General features: G+C 69.8%; 12 pseudogenes; all 12 read right to left on the minus strand.

Annotated features, from left to right (window-relative positions):
- Positions 1-1,516: 1,516 nt before the first annotated feature.
- On the minus strand, positions 1,517-1,636 carry LOC148756252 (5S ribosomal RNA; annotated as a pseudogene).
- Positions 1,637-3,966: 2,330 nt separating this feature from the next.
- On the minus strand, positions 3,967-4,086 carry LOC148756253 (5S ribosomal RNA; annotated as a pseudogene).
- Positions 4,087-6,134: 2,048 nt separating this feature from the next.
- Positions 6,135-6,254, minus strand: LOC148756254 (5S ribosomal RNA; annotated as a pseudogene).
- A 1,612-nt stretch (positions 6,255-7,866) lies between these two features.
- Positions 7,867-7,986, minus strand: LOC148756255 (5S ribosomal RNA; annotated as a pseudogene).
- A 2,330-nt stretch (positions 7,987-10,316) lies between these two features.
- On the minus strand, positions 10,317-10,436 carry LOC148756256 (5S ribosomal RNA; annotated as a pseudogene).
- Positions 10,437-12,484: 2,048 nt separating this feature from the next.
- On the minus strand, positions 12,485-12,604 carry LOC148756257 (5S ribosomal RNA; annotated as a pseudogene).
- A 1,596-nt stretch (positions 12,605-14,200) lies between these two features.
- On the minus strand, positions 14,201-14,320 carry LOC148756258 (5S ribosomal RNA; annotated as a pseudogene).
- Positions 14,321-16,652: 2,332 nt separating this feature from the next.
- Positions 16,653-16,772, minus strand: LOC148756259 (5S ribosomal RNA; annotated as a pseudogene).
- Positions 16,773-18,820: 2,048 nt separating this feature from the next.
- Positions 18,821-18,940, minus strand: LOC148756260 (5S ribosomal RNA; annotated as a pseudogene).
- A 1,596-nt stretch (positions 18,941-20,536) lies between these two features.
- LOC148756261 (5S ribosomal RNA) lies at positions 20,537-20,656 on the minus strand (annotated as a pseudogene).
- Positions 20,657-22,703: 2,047 nt separating this feature from the next.
- On the minus strand, positions 22,704-22,823 carry LOC148756262 (5S ribosomal RNA; annotated as a pseudogene).
- A 1,599-nt stretch (positions 22,824-24,422) lies between these two features.
- On the minus strand, positions 24,423-24,542 carry LOC148756263 (5S ribosomal RNA; annotated as a pseudogene).
- Between the last annotated feature and the right edge of the window lie 330 nt (positions 24,543-24,872).

A 24,872-nucleotide genomic window follows, 5' to 3' on the forward strand; every position in this document is an offset into this window, starting at 1 on the left:
CGAGCATCGACCTGCTGGCCGGCTCTGCCAGCACCGCGTCCCCCCCCCCCAGTCCGGCTCCCCGCCTCTTCCGAATGCCCCTGGCGTGGGCGGCGGGCTACTCCTGGCCGGCAGCGAGGCCCCTTCGCGCCACCCGAGGCTCCATGGGACACTGCCACTTCCCTGATGGTGCCAGAAGTCGTGGAACTCTGGCATCCTGGGACTCCCCGGACCCAGACCGCCATACACCCCGCCCCCCTACCGCCACCAGGTTTACCAACAACCGCACCCCCAAGGCTGGGGGAGGCCTGCACCAGCAGGCAACCCTGGGCTTGGGAGTTGTGGGAGGACCCCGCGGCGGCGGCTTGGGCGGCTGCGGGGGGGGGGGCTGCGGCGGCGGCGGCGGCGGCGGCGGCGGCAGCAGCGGCGGCGGGGGACGCGGCGGAGGCGAGGGAGGGTGGGGAGGTAGGCGATGGCAACCGCGAGGATGGCGCCAGGGCGGCGATGGCGGTGGCGACAATGGGGGCTTTGACGGTGGGCGCTGGGGCACGGGGGTCGATGGCGGCGGCGGCGGCGGCGGCGGCGGCGGCGGGGGCGGAGGAGGCCGGGAGAGCAGAGGCGGGAGATTGAGGGAGTATGGCGATGGTGGCGGAGGCGGGCCTGGGGCGGGGGCGGGGGAGATGGCGGTGCAGGAGGCGGGGAGAGCAGAGGAGGGAGATTGAGGGAGTGCGGCAATGGCGGCAGCGGGGGCGGGGGTGGGGAAGAGGGCAGCACTGGCGGCGGGGGTGGGGAGCGCGGTGCTGGCGGCCGAGGGGGGGAGAGCAGAGGAGGGAGTTTGAGGGAGTACGGCGATGGCGGCAGCGGGGGCGGGGAGGGGGCGAGGGCAGCGCTGGCGGAGGGGGTGGGGAGCGCGGTGATCGCGGCGGCGGCGGCGGGAGAAGCGGGGGCTGATCGCGAGCAGCGATGGCGGCGGCGGCGGCGGCGGCGTCGGCTGCGGCGCGGGAGGGTTGCGAGGTCGGCGATGGAGGCGGCGGCAGCGTTGGGGGCTGTGTCGGCGGGCGCTGGGCGCGGGGAGGGTTGGCGCCGGCGGCGGCGGTAGCGGGGAAGAGGGCGGTGCTGGCGGCGGAGGAGGGGAGAGCAGAGGCGGGAGATTGAAGCAGTACAGCCATGGCGGTGGCGAGGGCGGGGGCAGGGGTGAGGTCAGCGCTGGAGGGGGGTGTGGGGAGCGCGGTGATGGCGGCGGATTAGGCGGTGGCGGCGGGGGCGAGGGCAGCGCTGTTGGCGGTGGCGGCGATCGAAGGTCGGCGAAGGGATCGAGATGACAGCCTCCGGGACTGAAGAGGACTGAGAAGAGGGTGTGCGGGGGAGCCCTGGCCGACGGGCCTGGTGTGCGGCCGGGGCTGCCAGCTTGTAGTGCCTGGCGGCTAACCCTCTGCTGGTCAGGGGGGCCTTCGGCTGGCTGGGCGGCTGCAGAGAGGCAAGGGGCGGCAGGGGTTCGGAGGGAGCCACGCCGGGGCCGCGGCGCAAAAGGAGAGGCGAGCAAAAGCCTGCAGCTATTCCCAGGCGGTCTCCCATCCAAGTACTAACCAGGCCCCTCCCTGCTTAGCTCCCGAGATCAGACGAGATCTGGCGCGTGCAGGGTGGTGTGGCCTTAGGCGCTGGGACCCGGCTCCCGGCACTCCAAGAGCCTGCTCCCGACCTGCTTCTGAGCGCACGCCATGCTGCTGGGCCGCTCGGGTGGCGAGCATGTCTGCCCGAGCGCCTCCCGCCAGCTCCCCGCCTCCTCCAGACGCCGCTGGTGTGGGCGACGGGCTCCTCCTGGCCCGCAGCGAGGCCCCTTCGCGCCCCCCAGTGGCTCTAACGGGCCTCTGTCACTTCCCTGACTGTGACATATGTCTGGGCGCCCTGGCATCCTGGGCCTCCCCAGGCCCCGAAGGGCTTTCACCCCGCCCCCCTACCCCAACCCCTCTCATCTCCCCCCAGCCCCACAACCGCACACCCCCCTTGCTGCTGTGCTGTCCCCACCTCTCAGGGCCACCGAGGGGGTCGCAGGGTCCTCTCAGTCCCCTCCACCCTAGGGACGTGCAACCCAGGCCCTGGCCCTGGCCGGCCCCACCCACTGGCCCAAAGCCAGGGAGAGCCACCCGCCACCAGGGGGCAGCACCTCCAGTCTGCCGCCACCCTTCCTCACACAGCCTTCTTTCTGGGTTCTCGCCCCTCGTCAGCGACCGGCGTCCCGCCCGATCACTGTTCACTTCACTGGCTACACGTCACCTCTCCTGACCCAGGGAGGTGAGAGAGAGGATGAGAGAAGGCCAGAGACGGAGCAAGAGAGAGGCGGAGAGAGACAGACGGGGACTGTGCGGACAGACTCGCAGAGAGCACTCTCCAGGCTCTGGGCCTCGCGTGGAGGGGTGCTGCGTGCGGGCTGCATGGATATCAGCTGTGACCGCTTGGCCATCAGCTGTTGCCAGTTGGCCATTGGCCACCGGCAGAGCTGCGGTGGCCAAGCTAGGAAGCGCGGATTGTGGACTGCAAATTGCAGAGGGGCGCGGACTGCAGTTGGCCGGCTTGGTGGGTCGGTAGGTTGGTGGGTCTGTTGGTTGGCAGAGAATCGGCCGGCAGGCTGGGGATCGGGCGGCTCCGGCTTGCCGAGTCTCCAAGCCAGCCGCCCGTGAGACATGGTGCTATGAGCCCCCTATCCGTGGTCTGTTGGTGTTCCCTCTTGGCCTCGCCAAATCCTGCATTCTTGTGCGGGCAGAGGGGCTAGAGTCCCCGCAGGACAGGGACAGACAGACAGAACGGGAGGAGGAGTAAGAGGGAGCGAGATGGAAATATGCTCGTATATGTACATGTATGTATCTAGACATACAGAGAGACATGGACAGAGACAGAGAAAGAGGGGGCTGGCACGCGGGGAGAGAGTTCCTGAGCCAGAGCCAGAGCCCAACAGGCACGTCACAGAGCCCGACGGATATGGGGTGGGGGAGGGTGTGAGGGACGCACAGGCGGGCACACGGACTGTTACAGACGCACTGAGGCTGTGTTGAAGTGGCAGCTCCTCCACCGGAGTGTGGTCGTGCCCGGGGCTGGGCTCCGCTAAGGAGGCATTGCCCTGGCGTTGGCAGTCACCATTGAAGCCTCCGGGGCGGGCCGCCAGGGTCTCCGGAGGGCCTGTGGTCTCTGAGCCCCGCCCAGGCACCCGCCCGCGGGAGGAGAGTGGCAGCCCCCAGGCACCCTGGTTGTGAGGGTTGTGCGCCTGCGTGCCTGCTCTGCCCTTGTGGTGGTCTCCCCCGGAGTCGATGGCGCGTGGTGTGTTGGGGTGCTGCTCCCGCCGTCCCCTGGTTTGTCCCGGCTCTTTGTGCCCTGTGTTTCAGGGACACCGTGGCCGGCGGGAAGGGAGGGCTCCTGGCTCTTGTGGGAGACGGGAGGGGCGCGCGGGGGTGTGGGGCGAGGTGCCTGCCAGCGGAGACAGAAGACTCCGGTGGGGCGGGGCGGGTGGGCGTCCCGTTTGCCCGAGGACACGCCGATCCTGTGTGTCGGGTCCCGGGGGCAGGCGCAGGGATGGGCGTGCCCTGGGCTCGGGCCGAGGTGCAAAGCACCGGCACGTCCTGGGATGGAGAGAGCCTGGTGGAGGCCTGCGCCGGCAGGCAGCCCTGGGCTTGGGCGTTGGGGGTTGCGGCGGCGGCAGGGTCGGGGAGCGAGAGGGAGCCCTGCGATGGCGGTGGCGGCGGCGGCGGCGACCGAGACGCGGCTGACTGCTGCAGGCTGACGGCCTGCCTCGGCGAAGAGCACTAAGAAGAGGGAGTGGGGGGGAGCCCTGGCCGACAGGCCTGGTGTGCGGCCGGGGATGCGAGCTTGTAGTGCCGGGCGACTGACCCTCCTCTGGCCAGGGGGACCTTCGGCTGCCTGGGCGGCTGCAGAGGGGCAAAGGGCGGCAGGGGTTCGGAGGGAGCCACGCCGGGGCGGCGGCGCAAAAGGAGAGGCGAGCAAAAGCCTGCAGCTATTCCCAGGCGGTCTCCCATCCAAGTACTAACCAGGCCCCTCCCTGCTTAGCTCCCGAGATCAGAGGAGATCGGGCGCGTTCAGGGTGGTATGGCCGTAGACGCTGGGACCCGGCTCCCCGCGCCCCAAGAGCCTGCTCCCGGCCTGCCTCTGACCGCGCGCCGTGCTGCTGGGCCGCTAGGGTGGCGAGCACGTCTGCCTGAGCGCCTGCCGCCCGCTCCCCGCCTCCTCCGGACGCCGCTGGTGTGGGCGACGGGCTACTCCTGGCCCGCAGCGAGGCCCCTTCGCGCCCCCCAGTGGCTCCACGGGCCTCTGTCACTTCCCTGACTGTGACATATGTCTGGGCGCCCTGGCATCCTGGGCCTCCCCAGGCCCCGAAGGGCTTTCACCCCGCCCCCCTACCCCAACCCCTCTCATCTCCCCCCAGCCCCACAACCGCACACCCCCCTTGCTGCTGTGCTGTCCCCACCTCTCAGGGCCACCGAGGGGGTCGCAGGGTCCTCTCAGTCCCCTCCGGCCCTAGGGACGTGCAACCCAGGCCCTGGCCCTGACCGGACCCATCCACAGGCCCAAAGCCAGGGAGAGCCACCCGCGCCACCAGGGTGCAGCATCTCCAGTCTGCAGCCACCCTTCGTCACAAGCCTTCAGTCTGGGCCCTGGAACCCTCGTCAGCGACCGGAGCCCCGCCCGATGTCCGGTCCCTTCACTGTCTACACGTCACCTCTCCTGACCCAGGGAGGTGAGAGAGAGGATGAGAGAAGGCCAGAGACGGAGCAAGAGAGAGGCGGAGAGAGACAGACGGGGACTGTGGGGACAGACTCGCAGAGAGCACTCTCCAGGCTCTGGGCCTCGCGTGGAGGGGTGCTGCTTGGGGGCTGCATGGTCATCAGCTGTGACCGCTTGGCCATCAGCTGTTGCCAGTTGGCCACTGGCCACCGGAGGAGCTGCGGTGGCCAAGCTAGGAAGCGCGGATGGTGGACTGCAAATTGCAGAGGGGCGCGGATTGCAGTGGGCCCGCTTGGCGGGTCGACGGGCGGTGTGTCGGTGGGTTGGCAGAGAAGCGGCCGACAGGTTGGGGATCGGGCGGCTCCGGCTTGCCGTGTCTCCGAGCCAGCCGCCCGTGAGACATAGTGCTATGAGCCCCCTATCCGTGGCTCTGTTGGTGTTCCCTCTTGGCCTCGCCATATCCTGCGTTCTTGTGCGGGCAGAGGGACTAGAGTCCCCGCAGGACAGGGACCGACAGAGAGAACGGGAGGAGGAGAAAGAGGGAGCGAGATCGAAATATACACCTATATGTACCTGTATGTACCTAGACATACAGAGAGACATGGACAGAGACAGAGAAAGAGGGGGCTGGCACGCGGGGAGAGAGCTCCTGAGCCAGAGCCAGAGCCCAACAGGCACGTCACAGAGCCAGAGAGACATGGGGTGGGGGAGGGGGGAGGGACGCACAAGCGGGCACACGGACTGGGACAGACGCACTGACGCTGCTTTGAAGTGGCAGCTTCTCAACCGAAGTGTGGTCATGCCCGTGGCTGGGCTCCACTAAGGAGGCAGTGCCCGGGCATTGAAAGTCACCCTTGAAGCCCCCGGGCCGGGCGGGAGGGCCAGTGGGCTCCGAGCCCCGCCCAGGAACCCCCCGCCCCGCGGGAGGAGAGTGGCAGCCCACAGGCACCCTGGTTGAGAGTGTTGTGTGCCTGCGTGCCTGCACTTCCCCTTGTGGTGGTCTCTCCTGGAGTCCGAGGGCGTGCGGTGTGTTGGGGTGCTGCTCCCTCAGTCCCCTGCTTTGTCCCGGCTCTTTGTACCCTGTGTGTTGGGGCCACTGCGGGAAGGGAGGGTTCCTGGCTCTTGTGGGCGATGGGAGGGGGCGCGCGGGGGTGTGGGGAGAGGTGCCTGCCGGCGGAGACACAGGCTCGGCTAACTGCTGCTGGCTGACTGCCTGCCTCAGCGAAGAGGACTAAGAAGAGGGTGTGGGGGTGAGCCCTGGCCGACGGGCCTGGTGTGCGGCCGGGGCTGCCAGCTTGTAGCGCCGGGTGGCTGACCGGCCTCTGGCCAGGGGGAACTTCGGCTGGATGGGCGGCTGCAGAGGGGCAAGGGGCGGCAGGGGTTCGGAGGGAGCCACGCAGGGGCGGCGGCGCAAAAGGAGAGGCGAGCAAAAGCCTACAGGTATTCCCAGGCGGTCTCCCATCCAAGCACTAACCAGGCCCCTCCCTGCTTAGCTCCCGAGATCAGAGGAGATCGGGCGCGTTCAGGGTGGTATGGCCATAGACGATGGGACTCGGCTCCCCGCGCCCCAAGAGCCTGCTCCCGGCCTGCCTCGTGAGCGCCCGCCATGCAGATGCGCGGCTCCGGTGGCGAGCATCGACCTGCTGGCCGGCTCTGCCAGCACCGCGTCCCCCCCCCCCCAGTCCGGCTCCCCGCCTCTTCCGAATGCCCCTGGCGTGGGCGGCGGGCTACTCCTGGCCGGCAGCGAGGCCCCTTCGCGCCACCCGAGGCTCCATGGGACACTGCCACTTCCCTGATGGTGCCAGAAGTCGTGGAACTCTGGCATCCTGGGACTCCCCGGACCCAGACCGCCATACACCCCGCCCCCCTACCGCCACCAGGTTTACCAACAACCGCACCCCCAAGGCTGGGGGAGGCCTGCACCAGCAGGCAACCCTGGGCTTGGGAGTTGTGGGAGGACCCCGCGGCGGCGGCTTGGGCGGCTGCGGAGGGGGGGGGCTGCGGCGGCGGCGGCGGCGGCGGCGGCGGCGGCAGCAGCGGCGGCGGGGGACGCGGCGGAGGCGAGGGAGGGTGGGGAGGTAGGCGATGGCAACCGCGAGGATGGCGCCAGGGCGGCGATGGCGGTGGCGACAATGGGGGCTTTGACGGTGGGCGCTGGGGCACGGGGGTCGATGGCGGCGGCGGCGGCGGCGGCGGCGGCGGCGGCGGCGGCGGAGGAGGAGGCCGGGAGAGCAGAGGCGGGAGATTGAGGGAGTATGGCGATGGTGGCGGCGGCGGGCCTGGGGCGGGGGCGGGGGAGATGGCGGTGCAGGAGGCGGGGAGAGCAGAGGAGGGAGATTGAGGGAGTGCGGCAATGGCGGCAGCGGGGGCGGGGGTGGGGAAGAGGGCAGCACTGGCGGCGGGGGTGGGGAGCGCGGTGCTGGCGGCCGAGGGGGGGAGAGCAGAGGAGGGAGTTTGAGGGAGTACGGCGATGGCGGCAGCGGGGGCGGGGAGGGGGCGAGGGCAGCGCTGGCGGAGGGGGTGGGGAGCGCGGTGATCGCGGCGGCGGCGGCGGGAGAAGCGGGGGCTGATCGCGAGCAGCGATGGCGGCGGCGGCGGCGGCGGCGTCGGCTGCGGCGCGGGAGGGTTGCGAGGTCGGCGATGGAGGCGGCGGCAGCGTTGGGGGCTGTGTCGGCGGGCGCTGGGCGCGGGGAGGGTTGGCGCCGGCGGCGGCGGTAGCGGGGAAGAGGGCGGTGCTGGCGGCGGAGGAGGGGAGAGCAGAGGCGGGAGATTGAAGCAGTACAGCCATGGCGGTGGCGAGGGCGGGGGCAGGGGTGAGGTCAGCGCTGGAGGGGGGTGTGGGGAGCGCGGTGATGGCGGCGGATTAGGCGGTGGCGGCGGGGGCGAGGGCAGCGCTGTTGGCGGTGGCGGCGATCGAAGGTCGGCGAAGGGATCGAGATGACAGCCTCCGGGACTGAAGAGGACTGAGAAGAGGGTGTGCGGGGGAGCCCTGGCCGACGGGCCTGGTGTGCGGCCGGGGCTGCCAGCTTGTAGTGCCTGGCGGCTAACCCTCTGCTGGTCAGGGGGGCCTTCGGCTGGCTGGGCGGCTGCAGAGAGGCAAGGGGCGGCAGGGGTTCGGAGGGAGCCACGCCGGGGCCGCGGCGCAAAAGGAGAGGCGAGCAAAAGCCTGCAGCTATTCCCAGGCGGTCTCCCATCCAAGTACTAACCAGGCCCCTCCCTGCTTAGCTCCCGAGATCAGACGAGATCTGGCGCGTGCAGGGTGGTGTGGCCTTAGGCGCTGGGACCCGGCTCCCGGCACTCCAAGAGCCTGCTCCCGACCTGCTTCTGAGCGCACGCCATGCTGCTGGGCCGCTCGGGTGGCGAGCATGTCTGCCCGAGCGCCTCCCGCCAGCTCCCCGCCTCCTCCAGACGCCGCTGGTGTGGGCGACGGGCTCCTCCTGGCCCGCAGCGAGGCCCCTTCGCGCCCCCCAGTGGCTCTAACGGGCCTCTGTCACTTCCCTGACTGTGACATATGTCTGGGCGCCCTGGCATCCTGGGCCTCCCCAGGCCCCGAAGGGCTTTTACCCCGCCCCCCTACCCCAACCCCTCTCATCTCCCCCCAGCCCCACAACCGCACACCCCCCTTGCTGCTGTGCTGTCCCCACCTCTCAGGGCCACCGAGGGGGTCGCAGGGTCCTCTCAGTCCCCTCCACCCTAGGGACGTGCAACCCAGGCCCTGGCCCTGGCCGGCCCCACCCACTGGCCCAAAGCCAGGGAGAGCCACCCGCCACCAGGGGGCAGCACCTCCAGTCTGCCGCCACCCTTCCTCACACAGCCTTCTTTCTGGGTTCTCGCCCCTCGTCAGCGACCGGCGTCCCGCCCGATCACTGTTCACTTCACTGGCTACACGTCACCTCTCCTGACCCAGGGAGGTGAGAGAGAGGATGAGAGAAGGCCAGAGACGGAGCAAGAGAGAGGCGGAGAGAGACAGACGGGGACTGTGCGGACAGACTCGCAGAGAGCACTCTCCAGGCTCTGGGCCTCGCGTGGAGGGGTGCTGCGTGCGGGCTGCATGGATATCAGCTGTGACCGCTTGGCCATCAGCTGTTGCCAGTTGGCCATTGGCCACCGGCAGAGCTGCGGTGGCCAAGCTAGGAAGCGCGGATTGTGGACTGCAAATTGCAGAGGGGCGCGGACTGCAGTTGGCCGGCTTGGTGGGTCGGTAGGTTGGTGGGTCTGTTGGTTGGCAGAGAATCGGCCGGCAGGCTGGGGATCGGGCGGCTCCGGCTTGCCGAGTCTCCAAGCCAGCCGCCCGGGGGACATGGTGCTATGAGCCCCCTATCTGTGGTCTGTTGGTGTTCCCTCTTGGCCTCGCCAAATCCTGCATTCTTGTGCGGGCAGAGGGGCTAGAGTCCCCGCAGGACAGGGACAGACAGACAGAACGGGAGGAGGAGTAAGAGGGAGCGAGATGGAAATATGCTCGTATATGTACATGTATGTATCTAGACATACAGAGAGACATGGACAGAGACAGAGAAAGAGGGGGCTGGCACGCGGGGAGAGAGTTCCTGAGCCAGAGCCAGAGCCCAACAGGCACGTCACAGAGCCCGACGGATATGGGGTGGGGGAGGGTGTGAGGGACGCACAGGCGGGCACACGGACTGTTACAGACGCACTGAGGCTGTGTTGAAGTGGCAGCTCCTCCACCGGAGTTTGGTCATGCCCGGGGCTGGGCTCCGCTAAGGAGGCATTGCCCTGGCGTTGGCAGTCACCATTGAAGCCTCCGGGGCGGGCCGCCAGGGTCTCCGGAGGGCCTGTGGTCTCTGAGCCCCGCCCAGGCACCCGCCCGCGGGAGGAGAGTGGCAGCCCCCAGGCACCCTGGTTGTGAGGGTTGTGCGCCTGCGTGCCTGCTCTGCCCTTGTGGTGGTCTCCCCCGGAGTCGATGGCGCGTGGTGTGTTGGGGTGCTGCTCCCGCCGTCCCCTGGTTTGTCCCGGCTCTTTGTGCCCTGTGTTTCAGGGACACCGTGGCCGGCGGGAAGGGAGGGCTCCTGGCTCTTGTGGGAGACGGGAGGGGCGCGCGGGGGTGTGGGGCGAGGTGCCTGCCAGCGGAGACAGAAGACTCCGGTGGGGCGGGGCGGGTGGGCGTCCCGTTTGCCCGAGGACACGCCGATCCTGTGTGTCGGGTCCCGGGGGCAGGCGCAGGGATGGGCGTGCCCTGGGCTCGGGCCGAGGTGCAAAGCACCGGCACGTCCTGGGATGGAGAGAGCCTGGTGGAGGCCTGCGCCGGCAGGCAGCCCTGGGCTTGGGCGTTGGGGGTTGCGGCGGCGGCAGGGTCGGGGAGCGAGAGGGAGCCCTGCGATGGCGGTGGCGGCGGCGGCGGCGACCGAGACGCGGCTGACTGCTGCAGGCTGACGGCCTGCCTCGGCGAAGAGCACTAAGAAGAGGGAGTGGGGGGGAGCCCTGGCCGACAGGCCTGGTGTGCGGCCGGGGATGCGAGCTTGTAGTGCCGGGCGACTGACCCTCCTCTGGCCAGGGGGACCTTCGGCTGCCTGGGCGGCTGCAGAGGGGCAAAGGGCGGCAGGGGTTCGGAGGGAGCCACGCCGGGGCGGCGGCGCAAAAGGAGAGGCGAGCAAAAGCCTGCAGCTATTCCCAGGCGGTCTCCCATCCAAGTACTAACCAGGCCCCTCCCTGCTTAGCTCCCGAGATCAGAGGAGATCGGGCGCGTTCAGGGTGGTATGGCCGTAGACGCTGGGACCCGGCTCCCCGCGCCCCAAGAGCCTGCTCCCGGCCTGCCTCTGACCGCGCGCCGTGCTGCTGGGCCGCTAGGGTGGCGAGCACGTCTGCCTGAGCGCCTGCCGCCCGCTCCCCGCCTCCTCCGGACGCCGCTGGTGTGGGCGACGGGCTACTCCTGGCCCGCAGCGAGGCCCCTTCGCGCCCCCCAGTGGCTCCACGGGCCTCTGTCACTTCCCTGACTGTGACATATGTCTGGGCGCCCTGGCATCCTGGGCCTCCCCAGGCCCCGAAGGGCTTTCACCCCGCCCCCCTACCCCAACCCCTCTCATCTCCCCCCAGCCCCACAACCGCACACCCCCCTTGCTGCTGTGCTGTCCCCACCTCTCAGGGCCACCGAGGGGGTCGCAGGGTCCTCTCAGTCCCCTCCGGCCCTAGGGACGTGCAACCCAGGCCCTGGCCCTGACCGGACCCATCCACAGGCCCAAAGCCAGGGAGAGCCACCCGCGCCACCAGGGTGCAGCATCTCCAGTCTGCAGCCACCCTTCGTCACAAGCCTTCAGTCTGGGCCCTGGAACCCTCGTCAGCGACCGGAGCCCCGCCCGATGTCCGGTCCCTTCACTGTCTACACGTCACCTCTCCTGACCCAGGGAGGTGAGAGAGAGGATGAGAGAAGGCCAGAGACGGAGCAAGAGAGAGGCGGAGAGAGACAGACGGGGACTGTGGGGACAGACTCGCAGAGAGCACTCTCCAGGCTCTGGGCCTCGCGTGGAGGGGTGCTGCTTGGGGGCTGCATGGTCATCAGCTGTGACCGCTTGGCCATCAGCTGTTGCCAGTTGGCCACTGGCCACCGGAGGAGCTGCGGTGGCCAAGCTAGGAAGCGCGGATGGTGGACTGCAAATTGCAGAGGGGCGCGGATTGCAGTGGGCCCGCTTGGCGGGTCGACGGGCGGTGTGTCGGTGGGTTGGCAGAGAAGCGGCCGACAGGTTGGGGATCGGGCGGCTCCGGCTTGCCGTGTCTCCGAGCCAGCCGCCCGTGAGACATAGTGCTATGAGCCCCCTATCCGTGGCTCTGTTGGTGTTCCCTCTTGGCCTCGCCATATCCTGCGTTCTTGTGCGGGCAGAGGGACTAGAGTCCCCGCAGGACAGGGACCGACAGAGAGAACGGGAGGAGGAGAAAGAGGGAGCGAGATCGAAATATACACCTATATGTACCTGTATGTACCTAGACATACAGAGAGACATGGACAGAGACAGAGAAAGAGGGGGCTGGCACGCGGGGAGAGAGCTCCTGAGCCAGAGCCAGAGCCCAACAGGCACGTCACAGAGCCAGAGAGACATGGGGTGGGGGAGGGGGGAGGGACGCACAAGCGGGCACACGGACTGGGACAGACGCACTGACGCTGCTTTGAAGTGGCAGCTTCTCAACCGAAGTGTGGTCATGCCCGTGGCTGGGCTCCACTAAGGAGGCAGTGCCCGGGCATTGAAAGTCACCCTTGAAGCCCCCGGGCCGGGCGGGAGGGCCAGTGGGCTCCGAGCCCCGCCCAGGAACCCCCCGCCCCGCGGGAGGAGAATGGCAACCCACAGGCACCCTGGTTGAGAGTGTTGTGTGCCTGCGTGCCTGCACTTCCCCTTGTGGTGGTCTCTCCTGGAGTCCGAGGGCGTGCGGTGTGTTGGGGTGCTGCTCCCTCAGTCCCCTGCTTTGTCCCGGCTCTTTGTACCCTGTGTGTTGGGGCCACTGCGGGAAGGGAGGGTTCCTGGCTCTTGTGGGCGATGGGAGGGGGCGCGCGGGGGTGTGGGGAGAGGTGCCTGCCGGCGGAGACACAGGCTCGGCTAACTGCTGCTGGCTGACTGCCTGCCTCAGCGAAGAGGACTAAGAAGAGGGTGTGGGGGTGAGCCCTGGCCGACGGGCCTGGTGTGCGGCCGGGGCTGCCAGCTTGTAGCGCCGGGTGGCTGACCGGCCTCTGGCCAGTGGGACCTTCGGCTGGATGGGCGGCTGCAGAGGGGCAAGGGGCGGCAGGGGTTCGGAGGGAGCCACGCAGGGGCGGCGGCGCAAAAGGAGAGGCGAGCAAAAGCCTACAGGTATTCCCAGGCGGTCTCCCATCCAAGCACTAACCAGGCCCCTCCCTGCTTAGCTCCCGAGATCAGAGGAGATCGGGCGCGTTCAGGGTGGTATGGCCATAGACGATGGGACTCGGCTCCCCGCGCCCCAAGAGCCTGCTCCCGGCCTGCCTCGTGAGCGCCCGCCATGCAGATGCGCGGCTCCGGTGGCGAGCATCGACCTGCTGGCCGGCTCTGCCAGCACCGCGTCCCCCCCCCCCAGTCCGGCTCCCCGCCTCTTCCGAATGCCCCTGGCGTGGGCGGCGGGCTACTCCTGGCCGGCAGCGAGGCCCCTTCGCGCCACCCGAGGCTCCATGGGACACTGCCACTTCCCTGATGGTGCCAGAAGTCGTGGAACTCTGGCATCCTGGGACTCCCCGGACCCAGACCGCCATACACCCCGCCCCCCTACCGCCACCAGGTTTACCAACAACCGCACCCCCAAGGCTGGGGGAGGCCTGCACCAGCAGGCAACCCTGGGCTTGGGAGTTGTGGGAGGACCCCGCGGCGGCGGCTTGGGCGGCTGCGGAGGGGGGGGGCTGCGGCGGCGGCGGCGGCGGCGGCGGCGGCGGCAGCAGCGGCGGCGGGGGACGCGGCGGAGGCGAGGGAGGGTGGGGAGGTAGGCGATGGCAACCGCGAGGATGGCGCCAGGGCGGCGATGGCGGTGGCGACAATGGGGGCTTTGACGGTGGGCGCTGGGGCACGGGGGTCGATGGCGGCGGCGGCGGCGGCGGCGGCGGCGGAGGAGGCCGGGAGAGCAGAGGCGGGAGATTGAGGGAGTATGGCGATGGTGGCGGCGGCGGGCCTGGGGCGGGGGCGGGGGAGATGGCGGTGCAGGAGGCGGGGAGAGCAGAGGAGGGAGATTGAGGGAGTGCGGCAATGGCGGCAGCGGGGGCGGGGGTGGGGAAGAGGGCAGCACTGGCGGCGGGGGTGGGGAGCGCGGTGCTGGCGGCCGAGGGGGGGAGAGCAGAGGAGGGAGTTTGAGGGAGTACGGCGATGGCGGCAGCGGGGGCGGGGAGGGGGCGAGGGCAGCGCTGGCGGAGGGGGTGGGGAGCGCGGTGATCGCGGCGGCGGCGGCGGGAGAAGCGGGGGCTGATCGCGAGCAGCGATGGCGGCGGCGGCGGCGGCGGCGTCGGCTGCGGCGCGGGAGGGTTGCGAGGTCGGCGATGGAGGCGGCGGCAGCGTTGGGGGCTGTGTCGGCGGGCGCTGGGCGCGGGGAGGGTTGGCGCCGGCGGCGGCGGTAGCGGGGAAGAGGGCGGTGCTGGCGGCGGAGGAGGGGAGAGCAGAGGCGGGAGATTGAAGCAGTACAGCCATGGCGGTGGCGAGGGCGGGGGCAGGGGTGAGGTCAGCGCTGGAGGGGGGTGTGGGGAGCGCGGTGATGGCGGCGGATTAGGCGGTGGCGGCGGGGGCGAGGGCAGCGCTGTTGGCGGTGGCGGCGATCGAAGGTCGGCGAAGGGATCGAGATGACAGCCTCCGGGACTGAAGAGGACTGAGAAGAGGGTGTGCGGGGGAGCCCTGGCCGACGGGCCTGGTGTGCGGCCGGGGCTGCCAGCTTGTAGTGCCTGGCGGCTAACCCTCTGCTGGTCAGGGGGGCCTTCGGCTGGCTGGGCGGCTGCAGAGAGGCAAGGGGCGGCAGGGGTTCGGAGGGAGCCACGCCGGGGCCGCGGCGCAAAAGGAGAGGCGAGCAAAAGCCTGCAGCTATTCCCAGGCGGTCTCCCATCCAAGTACTAACCAGGCCCCTCCCTGCTTAGCTCCCGAGATCAGACGAGATCTGGCGCGTGCAGGGTGGTGTGGCCTTAGGCGCTGGGACCCGGCTCCCGGCACTCCAAGAGCCTGCTCCCGACCTGCTTCTGAGCGCACTCCATGCTGCTGGGCCGCTCGGGTGGCGAGCATGTCTGCCCGAGCGCCTCCCGCCAGCTCCCCGCCTCCTCCAGACGCCGCTGGTGTGGGCGACGGGCTCCTCCTGGCCCGCAGCGAGGCCCCTTCGCGCCCCCCAGTGGCTCTAACGGGCCTCTGTCACTTCCCTGACTGTGACATATGTCTGGGCGCCCTGGCATCCTGGGCCTCCCCAGGCCCCGAAGGGCTTTTACCCCGCCCCCCTACCCCAACCCCTCTCATCTCCCCCCAGCCCCACAACCGCACACCCCCCTTGCTGCTGTGCTGTCCCCACCTCTCAGGGCCACCGAGGGGGTCGCAGGGTCCTCTCAGTCCCCTCCACCCTAGGGACGTGCAACCCAGGCCCTGGCCCTGGCCGGCCCCACCCACTGGCCCAAAGCCAGGGAGAGCCACCCGCCACCAGGGGGCAGCACCTCCAGTCTGCCGCCACCCTTCCTCACACAGCCTTCTTTCTGGGTTCTCGCCCCTCGTCAGCGACCGGCGTCCCGCCCGATCACTGTTCACTTCACTGGCTACACGTCACCTCTCCTGACCCAGGGAGGTGAGAGAGAGGATGAGAGAAGGCCAGAGACGGAGCAAGAGAGAGGCGGAGAGAGACAGACGGGGACTGTGCGGACAGACTCGCAGAGAGCACTCTCCAGGCTCTGGGCCTCGCGTGGAGGGGTGCTGCGTGCGGGCTGCATGGATATCAGCTGTGACCGCTTGGCCATCAGCTGTTGCCAGTTGGCCATTGGCCACCGGCAGAGCTGCGGTGGCCAAGCTAGGAAGCGCGGATTGTGGACTGCAAATTGCAGAGGGGCGCGGACTGCAGTTGGCCGGCTTGGTGGGTCGGTAGGTTGGTGGGTCTGTTGGTTGGCAGAGAATCGGCCGGCAGGCTGGGGATCGGGCGGCTCTCCGGCTTGCCGAGTCTCCAAGCCAGCCGCCCGTGAGACATGGTGCTATGAGCCCCCTATCCGTGGTCTGTTGGTGTTCCCTCTTGGCCTCGCCAAATCCTGCATTCTTGTGCGGGCAGAGGGGCTAGAGTCCCCGCAGGACAGGGACAGACAGACAGAACGGGAGGAGGAGTAAGAGGGAGCGAGATGGAAATATGCTCGTATATGTACATGTATGTATCTAGACATACAGAGAGACATGGACAGAGACAGAGAAAGAGGGGGCTGGCACGCGGGGAGAGAGTTCCTGAGCCAGAGCCAGAGCCCAACAGGCACGTCACAGAGCCCGACGGATATGGGGTGGGGGAGGGTGTGAGGGACGCACAGGCGGGCACACGGACTGTTACAGACGCACTGAGGCTGTGTTGAAGTGGCAGCTCCTCCACCGGAGTGTGGTCGTGCCCGGGGCTGGGCTCCGCTAAGGAGGCATTGCCCTGGCGTTGGCAGTCACCATTGAAGCCTCCGGGGCGGGCCGCCAGGGTCTCCGGAGGGCCTGTGGTCTCTGAGCCCCGCCCAGGCACCCGCCCGCGGGAGGAGAGTGGCAGCCCCCAGGCACCCTGGTTGTGAGGGTTGTGCGCCTGCGTGCCTGCTCTGCCCTTGTGGTGGTCTCCCCCGGAGTCGATGGCGCGTGGTGTGTTGGGGTGCTGCTCCCGCCGTCCCCTGGTTTGTCCCGGCTCTTTGTGCCCTGTGTTTCAGGGACACCGTGGCCGGCGGGAAGGGAGGGCTCCTGGCTCTTGTGGGAGACGGGAGGGGCGCGCGGGGGTGTGGGGCGAGGTGCCTGCCAGCGGAGACAGAAGACTCCGGTGGGGCGGGGCGGGTGGGCGTCCCGTTTGCCCGAGGACACGCCGATCCTGTGTGTCGGGTCCCGGGGGCAGGCGCAGGGATGGGCGTGCCCTGGGCTCGGGCCGAGGTGCAAAGCACCGGCACGTCCTGGGATGGAGAGAGCCTGGTGGAGGCCTGCGCCGGCAGGCAGCCCTGGGCTTGGGCGTTGGGGGTTGCGGCGGCGGCAGGGTCGGGGAGCGAGAGGGAGCCCTGCGATGGCGGTGGCGGCGGCGGCGGCGACCGAGACGCGGCTGACTGCTGCAGGCTGACGGCCTGCCTCGGCGAAGAGCACTAAGAAGAGGGAGTGGGGGGGAGCCCTGGCCGACAGGCCTGGTGTGCGGCCGGGGATGCGAGCTTGTAGTGCCGGGCGACTGACCCTCCTCTGGCCAGGGGGACCTTCGGCTGCCTGGGCGGCTGCAGAGGGGCAAAGGGCGGCAGGGGTTCGGAGGGAGCCACGCCGGGGCGGCGGCGCAAAAGGAGAGGCGAGCAAAAGCCTGCAGCTATTCCCAGGCGGTCTCCCATCCAAGTACTAACCAGGCCCCTCCCTGCTTAGCTCCCGAGATCAGAGGAGATCGGGCGCGTTCAGGGTGGTATGGCCGTAGACGCTGGGACCCGGCTCCCCGCGCCCCAAGAGCCTGCTCCCGGCCTGCCTCTGACCGCGCGCCGTGCTGCTGGGCCGCTAGGGTGGCGAGCACGTCTGCCTGAGCGCCTGCCGCCCGCTCCCCGCCTCCTCCGGACGCCGCTGGTGTGGGCGACGGGCTACTCCTGGCCCGCAGCGAGGCCCCTTCGCGCCCCCCAGTGGCTCCACGGGCCTCTGTCACTTCCCTGACTGTGACATATGTCTGGGCGCCCTGGCATCCTGGGCCTCCCCAGGCCCCGAAGGGCTTTCACCCCGCCCCCCTACCCCAACCCCTCTCATCTCCCCCCAGCCCCACAACCGCACACCCCCCTTGCTGCTGTGCTGTCCCCACCTCTCAGGGCCACCGAGGGGGTCGCAGGGTCCTCTCAGTCCCCTCCGGCCCTAGGGACGTGCAACCCAGGCCCTGGCCCTGACCGGACCCATCCACAGGCCCAAAGCCAGGGAGAGCCACCCGCGCCACCAGGGTGCAGCATCTCCAGTCTGCAGCCACCCTTCGTCACAAGCCTTCAGTCTGGGCCCTGGAACCCTCGTCAGCGACCGGAGCCCCGCCCGATGTCCGGTCCCTTCACTGTCTACACGTCACCTCTCCTGACCCAGGGAGGTGAGAGAGAGGATGAGAGAAGGCCAGAGACGGAGCAAGAGAGAGGCGGAGAGAGACAGACGGGGACTGTGGGGACAGACTCGCAGAGAGCACTCTCCAGGCTCTGGGCCTCGCGTGGAGGGGTGCTGCTTGGGGGCTGCATGGTCATCAGCTGTGACCGCTTGGCCATCAGCTGTTGCCAGTTGGCCACTGGCCACCGGAGGAGCTGCGGTGGCCAAGCTAGGAAGCGCGGATGGTGGACTGCAAATTGCAGAGGGGCGCGGATTGCAGTGGGCCCGCTTGGCGGGTCGACGGGCGGTGTGTCGGTGGGTTGGCAGAGAAGCGGCCGACAGGTTGGGGATCGGGCGGCTCCGGCTTGCCGTGTCTCCGAGCCAGCCGCCCGTGAGACATAGTGCTATGAGCCCCCTATCCGTGGCTCTGTTGGTGTTCCCTCTTGGCCTCGCCATATCCTGCGTTCTTGTGCGGGCAGAGGGACTAGAGTCCCCGCAGGACAGGGACCGACAGAGAGAACGGGAGGAGGAGAAAGAGGGAGCGAGATCGAAATATACACCTATATGTACCTGTATGTACCTAGACATACAGAGAGACATGGACAGAGACAGAGAAAGAGGGGGCTGGCACGCGGGGAGAGAGCTCCTGAGCCAGAGCCAGAGCCCAACAGGCACGTCACAGAGCCAGAGAGACATGGGGTGGGGGAGGGGGGAGGGACGCACAAGCGGGCACACGGACTGGGACAGACGCACTGACGCTGCTTTGAAGTGGCAGCTTCTCAACCGAAGTGTGGTCATGCCCGTGGCTGGGCTCCACTAAGGAGGCAGTGCCCGGGCATTGAAAGTCACCCTTGAAGCCCCCGGGCCGGGCGGGAGGGCCAGTGGGCTCCGAGCCCCGCCCAGGAACCCCCCGCCCCGCGGGAGGAGAGTGGCAGCCCACAGGCACCCTGGTTGAGAGTGTTGTGTGCCTGCGTGCCTGCACTTCCCCTTGTGGTGGTCTCTCCTGGAGTCCGAGGGCGTGCGGTGTGTTGGGGTGCTGCTCCCTCAGTCCCCTGCTTTGTCCCGGCTCTTTGTACCCTGTGTGTTGGGGCCACTGCGGGAAGGGAGGGTTCCTGGCTCTTGTGGGCGATGGGAGGGGGCGCGCGGGGGTGTGGGGAGAGGTGCCTGCCGGCGGAGACACAGGCTCGGCTAACTGCTGCTGGCTGACTGCCTGCCTCAGCGAAGAGGACTAAGAAGAGGGTGTGGGGGTGAGCCCTGGCCGACGGGCCTGGTGTGCGGCCGGGGCTGCCAGCTTGTAGCGCCGGGTGGCTGACCGGCCTCTGGCCAGGGGGAACTTCGGCTGGATGGGCGGCTGCAGAGGGGCAAGGGGCGGCAGGGGTTCGGAGGGAGCCACGCAGGGGCGGCGGCGCAAAAGGAGAGGCGAGCAAAAGCCTACAGGTATTCCCAGGCGGTCTCCCATCCAAGCACTAACCAGGCCCCTCCCTGCTTAGCTCCCGAGATCAGAGGAGATCGGGCGCGTTCAGGGTGGTATGGCCATAGACGATGGGACTCGGCTCCCCGCGCCCCAAGAGCCTGCTCCCGGCCTGCCTCGTGAGCGCCCGCCATGCAGATGCGCGGCTCCGGTGGCGAGCATCGACCTGCTGGCCGGCTCTGCCAGCACCGCGTCCCCCCCCCCCAGTCCGGCTCCCCGCCTCTTCCGAATGCCCCTGGCGTGGGCGGCGGGCTACTCCTGGCCGGCAGCGAGGCCCCTTCGCGCCACCCGAGGCTCCATGGGACACTGCCACTTCCCTGATGGTGCCAGAAGTCGTGGAACTCTGGCATCCTGGGACTCCCCGGACCCAGACCGCCATACACCCCGCCCCCCTACCGCCACCAGGTTTACCAACAACCGCACCCCCAAGGCTGGGGGAGGCCTGCACCAGCAGGCAACCCTGGGCTTGGGAGTTGTGGGAGGACCCCGCGGCGGCGGCTTGGGCGGCTGCGGAGGGGGGGGGCTGCGGCGGCGGCGGCGGCGGCGGCGGCGGCGGCAGCAGCGGCGGCGGGGGACGCGGCGGAGGCGAGGGAGGGTGGGGAGGTAGGCGATGGCAACCGCGAGGATGGCGCCAGGGCGGCGATGGCGGTGGCGACAATGGGGGCTTTGACGGTGGGCGCTGGGGCACGGGGGTCGATGGCGGCGGCGGCGGCGGCGGCGGCGGCGGAGGAGGCCGGGAGAGCAGAGGCGGGAGATTGAGGGAGTATGGCGATGGTGGCGGCGGCGGGCCTGGGGCGGGGGCGGGGGAGATGGCGGTGCAGGAGGCGGGGAGAGCAGAGGAGGGAGATTGAGGGAGTGCGGCAATGGCGGCAGCGGGGGCGGGGGTGGGGAAGAGGGCAGCACTGGCGGCGGGGGTGGGGAGCGCGGTGCTGGCGGCCGAGGGGGGGAGAGCAGAGGAGGGAGTTTGAGGGAGTACGGCGATGGCGGCAGCGGGGGCGGGGAGGGGGCGAGGGCAGCGCTGGCGGAGGGGGTGGGGAGCGCGGTGATCGCGGCGGCGGCGGCGGGAGAAGCGGGGGCTGATCGCGAGCAGCGATGGCGGCGGCGGCGGCGGCGGCGTCGGCTGCGGCGCGGGAGGGTTGCGAGGTCGGCGATGGAGGCGGCGGCAGCGTTGGGGGCTGTGTCGGCGGGCGCTGGGCGCGGGGAGGGTTGGCGCCGGCGGCGGCGGTAGCGGGGAAGAGGGCGGTGCTGGTGGCGGAGGAGGGGAGAGCAGAGGCGGGAGATTGAAGCAGTACAGCCATGGCGGTGGCGAGGGCGGGGGCAGGGGTGAGGTCAGCGCTGGAGGGGGGTGTGGGGAGCGCGGTGATGGCGGCGGATTAGGCGGTGGCGGCGGGGGCGAGGGCAGCGCTGTTGGCGGTGGCGGCGATCGAAGGTCGGCGAAGGGATCGAGATGACAGCCTCCGGGACTGAAGAGGACTGAGAAGAGGGTGTGCGGGGGAGCCCTGGCCGACGGGCCTGGTGTGCGGCCGGGGCTGCCAGCTTGTAGTGCCTGGCGGCTAACCCTCCGCTGGTCAGGGGGGCCTTCGGCTGGCTGGGCGGCTGCAGAGAGGCAAGGGGCGGCAGGGGTTCGGAGGGAGCCACGCCGGGGCCGCGGCGCAAAAGGAGAGACGAGCAAAAGCCTGCAGCTATTCCCAGGCGGTCTCCCATCCAAGTACTAACCAGGCCCCTCCCTGCTTAGCTCCCGAGATCAGACGAGATCTGGCGCGTGCAGGGTGGTGTGGCCTTAGGCGCTGGGACCCGGCTCCCGGCACTCCAAGAGCCTGCTCCCGACCTGCTTCTGAGCGCACGCCATGCTGCTGGGCCGCTCGGGTGGCGAGCACGTCTGCCCGAGCGCCTCCCGCCAGCTCCCCGCCTCCTCCAGACGCCGCTGGTGTGGGCGACGGGCTCCTCCTGGCCCGCAGCGAGGCCCCTTCGCGCCCCCCAGTGGCTCTAACGGGCCTCTGTCACTTCCCTGACTGTGACATATGTCTGGGCGCCCTGGCATCCTGGGCCTCCCCAGGCCCCGAAGGGCTTTCACCCCGCCCCCCTACCCCAACCCCTCTCATCTCCCCCCAGCCCCACAACCGCACACCCCCCTTGCTGCTGTGCTGTCCCCACCTCTCAGGGCCACCGAGGGGGTCGCAGGGTCCTCTCAGTCCCCTCCACCCTAGGGACGTGCAACCCAGGCCCTGGCCCTGGCCGGCCCCACCCACTGGCCCAAAGCCAGGGAGAGCCACCCGCCACCAGGGGGCAGCACCTCCAGTCTGCCGCCACCCTTCCTCACACAGCCTTCTTTCTGGGTTCTCGCCCCTCGTCAGCGACCGGCGTCCCGCCCGATCACTGTTCACTTCACTGGCTACACGTCACCTCTCCTGACCCAGGGAGGTGAGAGAGAGGATGAGAGAAGGCCAGAGACGGAGCAAGAGAGAGGCGGAGAGAGACAGACGGGGACTGTGCGGACAGACTCGCAGAGAGCACTCTCCAGGCTCTGGGCCTCGCGTGGAGGGGTGCTGCGTGCGGGCTGCATGGATATCAGCTGTGACCGCTTGGCCATCAGCTGTTGCCAGTTGGCCATTGGCCACCGGCAGAGCTGCGGTGGCCAAGCTAGGAAGCGCGGATTGTGGACTGCAAATTGCAGAGGGGCGCGGACTGCAGTTGGCCGGCTTGGTGGGTCGGTAGGTTGGTGGGTCTGTTGGTTGGCAGAGAATCGGCCGGCAGGCTGGGGATCGGGCGGCTCCGGCTTGCCGAGTCTCCAAGCCAGCCGCCCGTGAGACATAGTGCTATGAGCCCCCTATCCGTGGCTCTGTTGGTGTTCCCTCTTGGCCTCGCCATATCCTGCGTTCTTGTGCGGGCAGAGGGACTAGAGTCCCCGCAGGACAGGGACCGACAGAGAGAACGGGAGGAGGAGAAAGAGGGAGCGAGATCGAAATATACACCTATATGTACCTGTATGTACCTAGACATACAGAGAGACATGGACAGAGACAGAGAAAGAGGGGGCTGGCACGCGGGGAGAGAGCTCCTGAGCCAGAGCCAGAGCCCAACAGGCACGTCACAGAGCCAGAGAGACATGGGGTGGGGGAGGGGGGAGGGACGCACAAGCGGGCACACGGACTGGGACAGACGCACTGACGCTGCTTTGAAGTGGCAGCTTCTCAACCGAAGTGTGGTCATGCCCGTGGCTGGGCTCCACTAAGGAGGCAGTGCCCGGGCATTGAAAGTCACCCTTGAAGCCCCCGGGCCGGGCGGGAGGGCCAGTGGGCTCCGAGCCCCGCCCAGGAACCCCCCGCCCCGCGGGAGGAGAGTGGCAGCCCACAGGCACCCTGGTTGAGAGTGTTGTGTGCCTGCGTGCCTGCACTTCCCCTTGTGGTGGTCTCTCCTGGAGTCCGAGGGCGTGCGGTGTGTTGGGGTGCTGCTCCCTCAGTCCCCTGCTTTGTCCCGGCTCTTTGTACCCTGTGTGTTGGGGCCACTGCGGGAAGGGAGGGTTCCTGGCTCTTGTGGGCGATGGGAGGGGGCGCGCGGGGGTGTGGGGAGAGGTGCCTGCCGGCGGAGACACAGGCTCGGCTAACTGCTGCTGGCTGACTGCCTGCCTCAGCGAAGAGGACTAAGAAGAGGGTGTGGGGGTGAGCCCTGGCCGACGGGCCTGGTGTGCGGCCGGGGCTGCCAGCTTGTAGCGCCGGGTGGCTGACCGGCCTCTGGCCAGGGGGAACTTCGGCTGGATGGGCGGCTGCAGAGGGGCAAGGGGCGGCAGGGGTTCGGAGGGAGCCACGCAGGGGCGGCGGCGCAAAAGGAGAGGCGAGCAAAAGCCTACAGGTATTCCCAGGCGGTCTCCCATCCAAGCACTAACCAGGCCCCTCCCTGCTTAGCTCCCGAGATCAGAGGAGATCGGGCGCGTTCAGGGTGGTATGGCCATAGACGATGGGACTCGGCTCCCCGCGCCCCAAGAGCCTGCTCCCGGCCTGCCTCGTGAGCGCCCGCCATGCAGATGCGCGGCTCCGGTGGCGAGCATCGACCTGCTGGCCGGCTCTGCCAGCACCGCGTCCCCCCCCCCCCCCAGTCCGGCTCCCCGCCTCTTCCGAATGCCCCTGGCGTGGGCGGCGGGCTACTCCTGGCCGGCAGCGAGGCCCCTTCGCGCCACCCGAGGCTCCATGGGACACTGCCACTTCCCTGATGGTGCCAGAAGTCGTGGAACTCTGGCATCCTGGGACTCCCCGGACCCAGACCGCCATACACCCCGCCCCCCTACCGCCACCAGGTTTACCAACAACCGCACCCCCAAGGCTGGGGGAGGCCTGCACCAGCAGGCAACCCTGGGCTTGGGAGTTGTGGGAGGACCCCGCGGCGGCGGCTTGGGCGGCTGCGGAGGGGGGGGGCTGCGGCGGCGGCGGCGGCGGCGGCGGCGGCGGCAGCAGCGGCGGCGGGGGACGCGGCGGAGGCGAGGGAGGGTGGGGAGGTAGGCGATGGCAACCGCGAGGATGGCGCCAGGGCGGCGATGGCGGTGGCGACAATGGGGGCTTTGACGGTGGGCGCTGGGGCACGGGGGTCGATGGCGGCGGCGGCGGCGGCGGCGGCGGCGGAGGAGGCCGGGAGAGCAGAGGCGGGAGATTGAGGGAGTATGGCGATGGTGGCGGCGGCGGGCCTGGGGCGGGGGCGGGGGAGATGGCGGTGCAGGAGGCGGGGAGAGCAGAGGAGGGAGATTGAGGGAGTGCGGCAATGGCGGCAGCGGGGGCGGGGGTGGGGAAGAGGGCAGCACTGGCGGCGGGGGTGGGGAGCGCGGTGCTGGCGGCCGAGGGGGGGAGAGCAGAGGAGGGAGTTTGAGGGAGTACGGCGATGGCGGCAGCGGGGGCGGGGAGGGGGCGAGGGCAGCGCTGGCGGAGGGGGTGGGGAGCGCGGTGATCGCGGCGGCGGCGGCGGGAGAAGCGGGGGCTGATCGCGAGCAGCGATGGCGGCGGCGGCGGCGGCGGCGTCGGCTGCGGCGCGGGAGGGTTGCGAGGTCGGCGATGGAGGCGGCGGCAGCGTTGGGGGCTGTGTCGGCGGGCGCTGGGCGCGGGGAGGGTTGGCGCCGGCGGCGGCGGTAGCGGGGAAGAGGGCGGTGCTGGCGGCGGAGGAGGGGAGAGCAGAGGCGGGAGATTGAAGCAGTACAGCCATGGCGGTGGCGAGGGCGGGGGCAGGGGTGAGGTCAGCGCTGGAGGGGGGTGTGGGGAGCGCGGTGATGGCGGCGGATTAGGCGGTGGCGGCGGGGGCGAGGGCAGCGCTGTTGGCGGTGGCGGCGATCGAAGGTCGGCGAAGGGATCGAGATGACAGCCTCCGGGACTGAAGAGGACTGAGAAGAGGGTGTGCGGGGGAGCCCTGGCCGACGGGCCTGGTGTGCGGCCGGGGCTGCCAGCTTGTAGTGCCTGGCGGCTAACCCTCTGCTGGTCAGGGGGGCCTTCGGCTGGCTGGGCGGCTGCAGAGAGGCAAGGGGCGGCAGGGGTTCGGAGGGAGCCACGCCGGGGCCGCGGCGCAAAAGGAGAGGCGAGCAAAAGCCTGCAGCTATTCCCAGGCGGTCTCCCATCCAAGTACTAACCAGGCCCCTCCCTGCTTAGCTCCCGAGATCAGACGAGATCTGGCGCGTGCAGGGTGGTGTGGCCTTAGGCGCTGGGACCCGGCTCCCGGCACTCCAAGAGCCTGCTCCCGACCTGCTTCTGAGCGCACGCCATGCTGCTGGGCCGCTCGGGTGGCGAGCATGTCTGCCCGAGCGCCTCCCGCCAGCTCCCCGCCTCCTCCAGACGCCGCTGGTGTGGGCGACGGGCTCCTCCTGGCCCGCAGCGAGGCCCCTTCGCGCCCCCCAGTGGCTCTAACGGGCCTCTGTCACTTCCCTGACTGTGACATATGTCTGGGCGCCCTGGCATCCTGGGCCTCCCCAGGCCCCGAAGGGCTTTTACCCCGCCCCCCTACCCCAACCCCTCTCATCTCCCCCCAGCCCC

This window comes from Rhinolophus sinicus, chromosome 12 (assembly GCF_057876585.1).
Source record: "Rhinolophus sinicus isolate RSI-liver-muscle chromosome 12, RSI-T2T, whole genome shotgun sequence".
In the NCBI taxonomy this organism is placed as follows: domain Eukaryota; kingdom Metazoa; phylum Chordata; class Mammalia; order Chiroptera; family Rhinolophidae; genus Rhinolophus; species Rhinolophus sinicus.